This window comes from Cherax quadricarinatus, chromosome 51, assembly GCF_038502225.1.
Source record: "Cherax quadricarinatus isolate ZL_2023a chromosome 51, ASM3850222v1, whole genome shotgun sequence".
Classification (NCBI taxonomy): Eukaryota; Metazoa; Arthropoda; class Malacostraca; order Decapoda; family Parastacidae; genus Cherax; species Cherax quadricarinatus.
This window is the reverse complement of record NC_091342.1, coordinates 8019443-8031734: the sequence shown is the minus strand read 5'-3', so window position 1 is coordinate 8031734 and position 12292 is coordinate 8019443. Positions and strand designations below refer to the sequence as shown.

At 45.8% G+C, this 12292-nt stretch overlaps 1 protein-coding gene across 2 annotated transcripts in view; it reads left to right on the top strand.

Moving 5' to 3' along the window:
* The first annotated feature begins 357 nt into the window (after positions 1–357).
* LOC128694700 (dynein axonemal intermediate chain 4) overlaps positions 358–12292 on the top strand; it is a 70928-nt gene continuing 58993 nt past the window's right edge. The window contains exon 1 of one of the 2 annotated variants that reach the window (XM_070095792.1): positions 358–495. The gene's annotated coding sequence lies outside the window, so the exon portion shown is untranslated. The remainder of the gene's footprint in view (positions 496–12292) is intronic. The other variant, XM_070095797.1, reaches the window with a different exon arrangement.

The window sequence follows — 12292 nt, the reverse complement described above, 5'->3', positions numbered from 1 at the left end:
CCTCCAACATCTGTGAGACATTTCCAACATCTGTGAGACATCTGCAAGACATCTTAGCCATTTGTGGCACAAGTGCCATAACTGTGAAACATGTAGAACATCTGTGAGCCTCGTTGCAACATCTGTGAACCTCGTTACATATGAGAACCTCATTGCAACATCTGTGAATCTCGTTACAGCATCTGTGAGCCTTGTTGCATCATCTGTGAGCCATCCAAAACATCTCTGAGCCCCGTTGCAGCATCTGCGAGACATCTAAAACAGGTGTGAACCTCGTTAAAACATCTGTGAAACATCTAGAACATATGTGAGCCTCGTTGCAACATCTGCGAAACATCTAGAATAGGTGTGAGCCTCGTTAAAACATCTGTGGGACATCTAGAATATCTGTGAACCTAGTTGCAACATGTATGAGTGCCTTTGCAACATTTCTGAGACAAGTGCTGCAGTGTTGCACTTGCTACACATGCACTCACGACAGCTGCATTAAAAAAAGTAAGTGAAATGGCAAATTTTGTTGTAAATAGCCGTTTTTTGTGCCATTTCCAGCCTTTTATCAGCCTTTTTGTACTATAGCTGGAGAGGGTTTCGGGGGTCAACGCCCCCAGCGGCCCGGTCCATCATCAAGTCTGGTGGTGGATCAGGGTCTGATCAAGCAGGTTGTTATTGTTGGCCGCACGCTAACCGACGTAGGAACCACAGCTCGGCTGGTAAGGTACTGACTTGTGCCTATCCAGCGCCTCCTTGAATACAGCCAGGGGTGTTGAAGACAGCCAGGGATCTTGAAGACATCCAGGGGTCTTGAAGACAGCCAGTGATCTTGAAGACAGCCAGGGGTATTGAAGACAGCCAGGGGTCTTGAAGACATCCAGGGGTCTTGAAGACAGCCAGGGGTCTTGAAGACATCCAGGGGCATTGAAGACAGCCAGGGATCTTAAAGACAGCCAGGGGACTTGAAGACAGCAAGGGGTCTTGAAGACAGCAAGGGGTCTTGAAGACATCCAGGGGTCTTGAAGACAGCCAGGGGCCTTGAAGACAGCCAGGGGTCTTGAAGACAGCCAGGGGTCTTGAAGACATCCAGGGATCTTGAAGACAGCCAGGGGTATTGAAGACAGCCAGGGGTCTTGAAGACATCCAGGGGTCTTGAAGACAGCCAGGGGTCTTGAAGACATCCAGGGGCATTGAAGACAGAAAGGGATCTTAAAGACAGCCAGGGGACTTGAAGACAGCAAGGGGTCTTGAAGACAGCAAGGGGTCTTGAAGACATCCAGGGGTCTTGAAGACAGCCAGGGGCCTTGAAGACAGCCAGGGGTCTTGAAGACAGCCAGGGGTCTTGAAGACATCCAGGGGTCTTGAAGACAGCCAGGGGTCTTGAAGACATCCAGGGGTCTTGAAGACAGCCAGGGGCCTTGAAGACAGCCAGAGGTCTTGAAGACAGCCAGGAGTCTTGAAGACATCCAGGGGTCTTGAAGACAGTCAGGGGTCTTGAAGACAGCCAGGGGTCTTGAAGACATCCAGGGGTCTTGAAGACAGCCAGGGGTCTTGAAGACATCCAGGGGTCTTGAAGACAGCCAGGGGCCTTGAAGACAGCCAGAGGTCTTGAAGACAGCCAGGGGTCTTGAAGACATCCAGGGGTCTTGAAGACATCCAGGGGTCTTGAAGACAGCCAGGGGTTTTGAACACAGCCAGAGGTTTTGAACACAGCCAGAGGTCTTGAAGACAGCCAGCGGTCTTGAAGACATCCAGGGGCCTTGAATACAGCCAGGGGTCTTGAAGACATCCAGGGGTCTTGAATACAGCCAGGGGTCTTGAAGACAGCCAGGGGTCTTGAAGACATCCAGGGGCCTTGGACACAGCCAGGGGTCTTGAAGACATCCAGGGGTCTTGAATACAGCCAGGGGTCTTGAAGACAACCAGGGGTCTTGAAGACAGCCAGGGGTCTTGAAGACATCCAGGGGTCTTGAAGACAGCCAGGGGTCTTGAAGACAGCCAGGGGTCTTGAAGACATCCAGGGGTCTTGAAGACAGCCAGGGGCCTTGAAGACAGCCAGGGGTCTTGAAGACATCCAGGGGTCTTGAAGACATCCAGGGGTCTTCAAGACAGCCAGGGGTCTTGAAGACAGCCAGGGGCCTTGAAGACAGCCAGGGGTCTTGAAGACATCCAGGGGTCTTGAAGACATCCAGGGTCTTGAATACAGCCAGGGGTCTTGAAGACATCCAGGGGTCTTGAAGACAGCCAGGGGTCTTGAAGACATCCAGGGGTCTTGAAGACATCCAGGGGTCTTGAAGACATCCAGGGTCTTGAGCCAGGGGTTTTGAACACAGCCAGGGGTCTTGAAGACATCCAGGGGTCTTCCAGGGGTCTTGAAGACAGCCAGGGATCTTCCAGGGGTCTTGAAGACATCCAGGGGTATTGAAGAGCCAGGGGTATTGAAGACATCCAGGGGTCTTGAGCCAGGGGTTTTGAACACACAGGGATCTTCCAGGGATCTTCAGGGATCTTGAAGACAGCCAGGGGTATTGAAGACAGCCAGGGGTATTGAAGACAGCCAGGGATCTTGAAGACAGCCAGGGGTCTTGAAGACAGCCAGGGGTCTTGAAGACAGCCAGGGGTCTATTTATAATTCCCCATATACATACTGGGAGGCAGTTGAACAGTCTTGGGCACCTGGCACTTATTGTCAGGGGCCCAAGACTGTTCAACTGCCTTTTTATACTGTTATCAGCCTTTTTAAACTATTATCAGCCTTTTTGTACTACTATGAGCCTTTTTATAATTTTTTGAGTTGGCATTACTTATTCACATTATTATAATTATTGTTATTGTTGATGTTGAGAAGCGCTAAAGTCGTAGGGGCTATACTGCTTTTGGGTTATGGGAAGATATCAGGGTTTTAAGTACAAGATGGAGACACGACAGTGTGGCTTACAGTGTTGCAGCCACGACAGTGTGGCTTACAGTGTTGCAGCCACGACAGTGTGACTTACAGTGTTGCAGCCACGACAGTGTGACTTACAGTGTTGCAGCCACGACAGTGTGACTTACAGTGTTGCAGCCACGACAGTGTGACTTACAGTGTTGCAGCCACGACAGTGTGACTTAGTGTTGCAGCCACGACAGTGTGACTTACAGTGTTGCAGCCACGACAGTGTGACTTACAGTGTTGCAGCCACGACAGTGTGACTTAGTGTTGCAGCCACGACAGTGTGACTTACAGTGTTGCAGCCACGACAGTGTGACTTACAGTGTTGCAGCCACGACAGTGTGACTTACAGTGTTGCAGCCACGACAGTGTGACTTACAGTGTTGCAGCCACGACAGTGTGGCTTACAGTGTTGCAGCCACGACAGTGTGACTTACAGTGTTGCAGCCACGACAGTGTGACTTACAGTGTTGCAGCCACGACAGTGTGACTTACAGTGTTGCAGCCACGACAGTGTGACTTACAGTGTTGCAGCCACGACAGTGTAACTTAGTGTTGCAGCCACGACAGTGTGACTTACAGTGTTGCAGCCACGACAGTGTGACTTACAGTGTTGCAGCCACGACAGTGTGACTTACAGTGTTGCAGCCACGACAGTGTGGCTTACAGTGTTGCAGCCACGACAGTGTGGCTTACAGTGTTGCAGCCACGACAGTGTGGCTTACAGTGTTGCAGCCACGACAGTGTGGCTTACAGTGTTGCAGCCACGACAGTGTGACTTACAGTGTTGCAGCCACGACAGTGTGACTTACAGTGTTGCAGCTACGACAGTGTGACTTACAGTGTTGCAGCCACGACAGTGTAACTTAGTGTTGCAGCCACGACAGTGTGACTTACAGTGTTGCAGCCACGACAGTGTGACTTACAGTGTTGCAGCCACGACAGTGTGGCTTACAATGTTGCAGCCACGACAGTGTGACTTACAGTGTTGCAGCCACGACAGTGTGACTTACAGTGTTGCAGCTACGACAGTGTGACTTACAGTGTTGCAGCCACGACAGTGTAACTTAGTGTTGCAGCCACGACAGTGTGACTTACAGTGTTGCAGCCACGACAGTGTGACTTACAGTGTTGCAGCCACGACAGTGTGACTTACAGTGTTGCAGCTACGACAGTGTGACTTACAGTGTTGCAGCCACGACAGTGTGACTTACAGTGTTGCAGCCACGACAGTGTGACTTACAGTGTTGCAGCCACGACAGTGTGACTTACAGTGTTGCAGCCACGGCAACATAACTCACACTACGCGTGTCGTGAAGTGCGTGTCATCTGATCGAGGGAGTCACCTGTATTTACGCCAAGGTTGTTGCCAGACGACCACACAAGTCTGGTTGTTCTGCAGTTTGTGTAATAACTGCGGGCAACGAGCCACTAGCTAATATCCAAAGCTCATAATGCAAAATAAGACCTTATTTAAGACCACGCTTTGCTAAATAAGACTTGATGAAGGTCAGTCCTCAGCCAAGCCAATCCGTCAAAATACTGTTAGATACTAAGCAATCTAGTATACGTAATAAGTGGAATGCTCTTATATAGGAGGTATGTAATAGTTACATAGCGGATAGTGGTTATAAGTAGCAGTTATCCCTCCATGAGGGCAAGTCTCTCCTTGTTGGAAATGAGGACCCGGTTCCTCCCACGGCCTGTTCCTCTAGTCTCGTGGTCGTAAACATTGGACTGAGCTTGTAAAGTCCTATTTTTATGTCCAGGGAGGAACGAAGCCGCCGCTCTGAATCACTCGTTTATCAACGCTCAACTGGTGGAAGGAATTGGATTCGATTGTGTAGTTCAAGTTGCCTGTGATTCAGGGAGTTAGGAGACGTGCTGACAGGTTAGATGTTCCGTCCGTTGTCGCGGCTTGTTTGTACACCGTCCGTCGGTGCTGGAGAGTTCGATATGATGGTTACTGATAGGTTCATACCAGTGATGTTACTGGTAGGTTCATACCAGTGGTGTTACTGGTAGGTTCATACCAGTGGTGTTACTGGGAGGTTCATACCAGTGGTGTTACTGGGAGGTTCATAGCAGTGATGTTACTGGTAGGTTTATACCAGTGGTGTTACTGGTAGGTTCATAGCAGTGGTGTTACTGGTAGGTTTATACCAGTGGTGTTACTGGGAGGTTCATAGCAGTGACGGAACTGGTAGGGTTATACCAGTGTTACTGGGAGGTTCATAGCAGTGATGTTACTGGTAGGTTCATAGCAGTGGTGTTACTGGTAGGTTCATACTAGTGGTGTTACTGGTAGGTTTATACCAGTGGTGTTACTGGTAGGTTCATACCAGTGATGTTACTGGTAGGTTTATACCAGTGGTGTTACTGGTAGGTTCATAGTGATGTTACTGGTAGGTTTATACCAGTGGTGTTACTGGGAGGTTCATAGCAGTGATGTTACTGGTAGGTTCATAGCAGTGGTGTGATGGTAGGTTCATACCAGTGGTGTGATGGTAGGTTCATACCAGTGGTGTGATGGTAGGTTCATACCAGTGGTGTTACTGGTAGGTCCATACCAGTGGTGTTACTGGTAGGTTCATACCAGTGGTGTTACTGGTAGGTTCATACCAGTGGTGTTACTGGTAGGTTCATACCAGTGGTGTGATGGTAGGTTCATACCAGTGGTGTTACTGGTAGGTTCATACCAGTGGTGTTACTGGTAGGTTCATACCAGTGGTGTTACTGGTAGGTTCATACCAGTGGTGTTACTGGTAGGTTCATACCAGTGGTGTTACTGGTAGGTTCATACCAGTGGTGTGATGGTAGGTTCATACCAGTGGTGTGATGGTAGGTTCATACCAGTGGTGTGATGGTAGGTTCATACCAGTGGTGTGATGGTAGGTTCATACCAGTGGTGTTACTGGTAGGTTCATACCAGTGGTGTTACTGGTAGGTTCATAGCAGTGATGTTACTGGTAGGTTCATACCAGTGGTGTTACTGGTAGGTTCATACCAGTGGTGTTACTGGTAGGTTCATACCAGTGGTGTTACTGGTAGGTTCATACCAGTGGTGTTACTGGTAGGTTCATACCAGTGGTGTGATGGTAGGTTCATACCAGTGGTGTTACTGGTAGGTTCATACCAGTGGTGTTACTGGTAGGTTCATACCAGTGGTGTTACTGGTAGGTTCATACCAGTGGTGTTACTGGTAGGTTCATACCAGTGGTGTTACTGGTAGGTTCATACCAGTGGTGTGATGGTAGGTTCATACCAGTGGTGTGATGGTAGGTTCATACCAGTGGTGTTACTGGTAGGTTCATACCAGTGGTGTTACTGGTAGGTTCATACCAGTGGTGTTACTGGTAGGTTCATACCAGTGGTGTTACTGGTAGGTTCATACCAGTGGTGTTACTGGTAGGTTCATACCAGTGGTGTGATGGTAGGTTCATACCAGTGGTGTGATGGTAGGTTCATACCAGTGGTGTGATGGTAGGTTCATACCAGTGGTGTGATGGTAGGTTCATACCAGTGGTGTGATGGTAGGTTCATACCAGTGGTGTGATGGTAGGTTCATACCAGTGGTGTGATGGTAGGTTCATACCAGTGGTGTGATGGTAGGTTCATACCAGTGGTGTGATGGTAGGTTCATACCAGTGGTGTGATGGTAGGTTCATACCAGTGGTGTGATGGTAGGTTCATACCAGTGGTGTGATGGTAGGTTCATACCAGTGGTGTGATGGTAGGTTCATACCAGTGGTGTGATGGTAGGTTCATACCAGTGGTGTGATGGTAGGTTCATACCAGTGGTGTGATGGTAGGTTCATACCAGTGGTGTGATGGTAGGTTCATACCAGTGGTGTGATGGTAGGTTCATACCAGTGGTGTGATGGTAGGTTCATACCAGTGGTGTGATGGTAGGTTCATACCAGTGGTGTGATGGTAGGTTCATACCAGTGGTGTGATGGTAGGTTCATACCAGTGGTGTGATGGTAGGTTCATACCAGTGGTGTGATGGTAGGTTCATACCAGTGGTGTGATGGTAGGTTCATACCAGTGGTGTGATGGTAGGTTCATACCAGTGGTGTGATGGTAGGTTCATACCAGTGGTGTGATGGTAGGTTCATACCAGTGGTGTGATGGTAGGTTCATACCAGTGGTGTGATGGTAGGTTCATACCAGTGGTGTGATGGTCCACTTGGGAGTGAACTCAGTGACCAGAGGATCAATAACACATCAATATTTACGTCAATATTTGTTATTACTTCTATTGCCGATATCTTTATTAACACTTGCTTAATATTGTATTTTTCTTTGTGTTATTAGTGGCAGTAGTAGTATTGTTTATTATTATTATTTTTATTATTATTAGTAGTAGTAGTAGTAGTTTAATTATAATAATTATTATTATTATAATTATTAGAATACTGATGCGTAATAATAATAACAATAATAATAATTATTATTATTATTATTATTATTATTATTATTATTATTATTATTATTATTATTATTATTATTATTATTATTATGTTGCACTCCTACTGTATGACCCTCACGGTTGCGTGTACCATCTCATTATAAACATGTCTTACACTTGTCTTAAACATGTCTTGCACATTTTTCTTCTAACCGGCACGAAAATTTGTGTCGAAATTTTGATCCTTTGATGGCAAATTATTCCTTAAGAAAGACTGAGGTGAATTATTGAGGCGAGAGGCGAGTATTGAGCGCTGACCAACACGGCATTACTGACCACCACTAACTACCCAGTTTAACCTCTGCTCCCTCTAATGCTCGAAATATATATATATATATATATATATATATATATATATATATATATATATATATATATATATATATATATATATACATACATACATATATTGTTTATGAAGCTTAAAGACAGGATTTTATATGTTGCATTTTGTTACAAAATTCGAGTTAATTATGACTTTAATTAAAAGCTGAAATTGTTGGGTTATTAAAATGGTGTTGTGAACACGTCGGATTTATCACATAAAACTGGTGAAGGTAACATGTGTCCGAGGATATTTTAGCCAGCTGGACCTGTCTTCCATGTTACCTCACGCAGGGGCGGGGGAAGGCGGGTAGAGCAGGCAGTGGAATGGAAGTGGAGGGAAGGGAAGGGAAGTGGAGAGTAGAAGGGAAGGGAAATGAGGTGATGAGTAGTAGTGAAGGGAAGTGATTTGTAGATACATGGATGATTGTGTTTTACACTGAGGAACGGGTTTGATACGGTCCCAGTAGCTCTGGGACCCCACAATAGGACCACTCTGTGGTCTTGGTGGTCCTATAACAAGAACCTTCAATGGAAATAAGTCACTTTGTTTGACTTTTTTTGCAGGGGTTATCCTAGGTAATTTACACATATGTTATTATAATTAAAAATTCACAGACAGGCGAAATTATTTACATTGTCTCGCAGTCTGCAGCAGGATTCGAACCTGCGCACTCTGCATCGAAGTAGTACTTTATACCTGTACGATAATTGTACATGTGTGTACCTGTATGATAATTGTACTTGTGTGTACCTGTACGATAATTGTACTTGTGTGTACCTGTTTCTAAATACACTTACTGACACTGTACAGAGTGACCGTGGTCTGTGTGGGAGTGTGGGTCACTTGACTGCTGGTAGTGGTGACTGCTGGTGGTGACTGCTGGTGGTGACTGCTGGTGGTAACTGCTGGTGGTGACTGCTGGTGGTGACTGCTGATAGTGACTGCTGGTGGTGACTGCTGATGGTGACTGCTGGTGGTGACTGCTGGTGGTGACTGCTGGTGGTGACTGCTGGTGGTGACTGGTAGTGGTGACCGTATGGTGGTGACTGGTAGTGTCAGCATAGTTGCTGATCCTCCTTTACATCTGTTGTATAGCTTAGCTGAGTATCATAGTACCATCCATGTGTTTATATAGAAGATCCTTATTAGGCCTAGTGACTGTATGACGTCATGGGATGCGCATGAGTTAGTGGGACGCGCTACCTCGCTCTCACTCCACACTTAGACATACTACAGGCAAGCAGGCAGGCCGGGCCCCCTTCCCTTACCACAGTCTGACAATATATAGCGTTACCATCCACAAGTGTGTTTATCTTCAACCATCATATCTCCTTCCGAACCCCCACGACAGTAGTAGTGACTGGTGGGATCTTACAGTTCCACTGGCTTTCGCGATCACCACGTACAAAGTTCTAAGTTGACATCGTGTTGTGGTAGGATTATCCACACCAGACACACGACTTAGTATTCTCTGATTGTGCTAATTGAAAGTGAGTGAGCAAGAAGAGTTAGAGTGAGTGGATGAGTGAACAAGAGTGCAGGTGAGGGGGGATGAGTAGTGTGTTCCAATCACAACACCGTGACCCGAACAATTCACAACTAACACTCAAACTGCCGTAACTAGACGATGTTTTGGTCCTTCCTAGACCGTGACCAAGTCACGAATTGACAATAATAGTCTAGGACGGATCGACTCGTCATCTAGAGTCATCTTCAATTCCTAGAAGAGTGGAAGGATGATGATGTGAGAAGTGTGGAAGCAAAGGCACTAGCTGATGTGTAGCTGTGAGATGGCCGGGAGGGAAGGAAAGAAGGACAAGCTTTAAAAGAAAGGGATAAAAGGGAAAAATCGTAACCAGATATAAATATGTAAAAAGTTCATTACCTTTGTAACTTGCTCAGCTATCAAAACTTTGGGGCCCAGTCCCTGGACCCCCTGGACTCCCCCCCCCCCCACTGGATGGGTATAGGATGCATAATAAAGATATCAAACTAGATAAGAATAGAAGAACCTCTTAGAAAGCTCTTAGAGGACAGGGAGCCAGGGGAAAGCTTGAGGAGAGAGAGAGAGTGAGAGCAAGAGAGAGATAAGGTTGGATTCCCAGGAGACACAACAATCAATAACAAATGGTAGGTTGTGTCAGCGAGGATAAAGCATGTTGAATGTTGTGTCACAAGATGTGCAGATTTACGTGTCTCTTGTTGTCAGTTCCTCGCTAGGAGCTTGCAAGAATAATGAGGAGCTGGCAGTATATTGCCAGCTCCTCATTCTTCTTGCAAACTTCTCACTACTCACGTTTGCCAGCTTCTCACTATTCCTGTGAGGTTCTCACTGTTTATCTTATGAGACCCTCACTAATCTTGTCAGGTGCAAAAAAAAAAAATCGACACTATTGACCAATTACAACTACCCCAGTATGGAAAACGTGAAGAAATAAATACACTAAAAACGGTTCAATAGAAAATAAGCAAGAATATGTAAGAGAACTGGGGTTAACCACGTCGGGAGAATAATGCAACGATGTTACTATCCCGGCTGCAAGGAAAGTCATAGGATGGATAACGAGAACCTTGCGAACAAGCTATGCCAGGTCAGTCGAGATACCGCTTTCGTTTTTGTCTTAGTTTTGGCGCTTGTACACTCTAGACGGGAATATTACTGTGCACTAACAGCCCCGTCTAAGATAGCGAAATTGCTGTCTGCGGAAGTTCAACACTGGTAAGCCAGCGGTTACTGCTTTCGTGTCCCGCTATAGGGCCAGTAGTCACTGCTACCGTGTGCCCCTGTAGGGCAAGCAGTCACCGCTACCGTGTACCGGTATAGGGCCACTAGTCTCTGCTGCCGTGTTCCACCGTAGTGTCGACACCACTGAACGTCTCATCTTACGACCCAGTATTTTTTTCCTGACGAATGGACTAACGACAACAACAGTAACAACAAACTCTTCACGAGAGAAACAGACATAGCAGATACTTCTCTCTCTCTCTCTCTCTCTCTCTCTCTCTCTCTCTCTCTCTCTCTCTCTCTCTCTCTCTCTCTCTCTCTCTCTCTCTCTCTCTCTCTCTCTCTCTCTCTCTCTCTCCCTCTCTCTCTGAGAGGGGATGTGGGGTAGTGGTTAAGAGATGTGCGTGTTGGCAGGTCATATCGGGCAATATTGAGAGAGCCGATGAAGCTACCGTCAACAATGCTTCCAACATTTGCAAACACGCCAACTCCAGATGATTGTAAGGGTTGTAACTATGCTTGATTGTACCAGCACCAACTGTAGCCTAGTGGTTATAATTGTTGATCAAACCAGCACAGGCTGTAGTGGTTATATTTGTTGTAGATTGTACCAGCAAAGGCTGTAAGGATTTTATTTGTTGTAGATTGTACCAACAAAGGGTGTAAGAGTTGAAATTATTGTTGACTGTACCAACAAAAGCTGTAAGGGTTGAAGTTGTTGAGGATTTAGACAGGTGTTTATATATATCAAGACTAAACCCTCGAAGATGACAGACATAAATGGCTGAACATATGAACATCACCAGTAACAATAGAAAACACATCTACACATCACAAAGATGAGGAACGTTCTACATATTTTGATCAAGTGAGATCTTTCTCGACTTATATCTCAGTTTAAGGTCGAAATATCGGGGTCTCCCCTCGTCTCTCTTTTATGCGTTTTTATTCTGTGTCTAAATGTGTTGGGATTAACCAAAATAAATGTAGTTAATGAAAGATTGGATATCAGATCGAAGAGAGGGAGTATAGATGACGTAAATGTGTGTCAGATATTTGGGAGTCAACTTGTTGATGGATGGGTCTATGAAAGATGAGCCGAACCATAGCAGTGACGAAGGGAAAAAAATGTGGGAGGTGCATTGAAGCATGTGTGGAGACAAAGAACCTTACCAATGGAGGCAAAAAGGGTAATGTAGCAGTGTATAATGGTACTAATACTGCTGTATGGGTGTGAAGCATGGGTTGTAAACGTTGCAGCAAGAAAGATGAAGGCAGTGGAGATGATATGTCTGAGGGCAATGTGTAGTATGAATATTAGCAGAAAATTCGTAGTTTGGAGGTCAGAAGGAGGTGCGGGATTACTATCTGACGCTACTACAAAGCTACTCCCGGGTGATGCTTCTGTAAACACTTCTCACGTGGAAAGTACCTGTGTAAAACAGCCAAGTCCAGACTGAGACACTGCTAATACCTTCTTCTATCTACCTGTAAATATATCGTATATTACCAGGTAGATAGAAGTAGGTATTAGCAGAGGAACTCTGAGAACACAAGCCCTGAAACATTATGGAAAAAAATATATACGAATTGACCTTTCAAAGATTTCCATTAAATAATGAGTATTTTCACTGCATAAATAGATGTATAGTAATATGAAGCTTGAACGTGTTATAACCTTCCCTCTCTCCTGTAGACAGTCAGCTCAAACTTACAGCTCTAGTCTCACCTTATAGATTCTTGCTTAAAAAAATAAATTGAGGCACATGTATCCGCGCTGAATGGCCCTTGTTGGTCTAGCGCTTAGTTGTGTTTACAAAACAGGTATGAAACAGGTGAGCACTG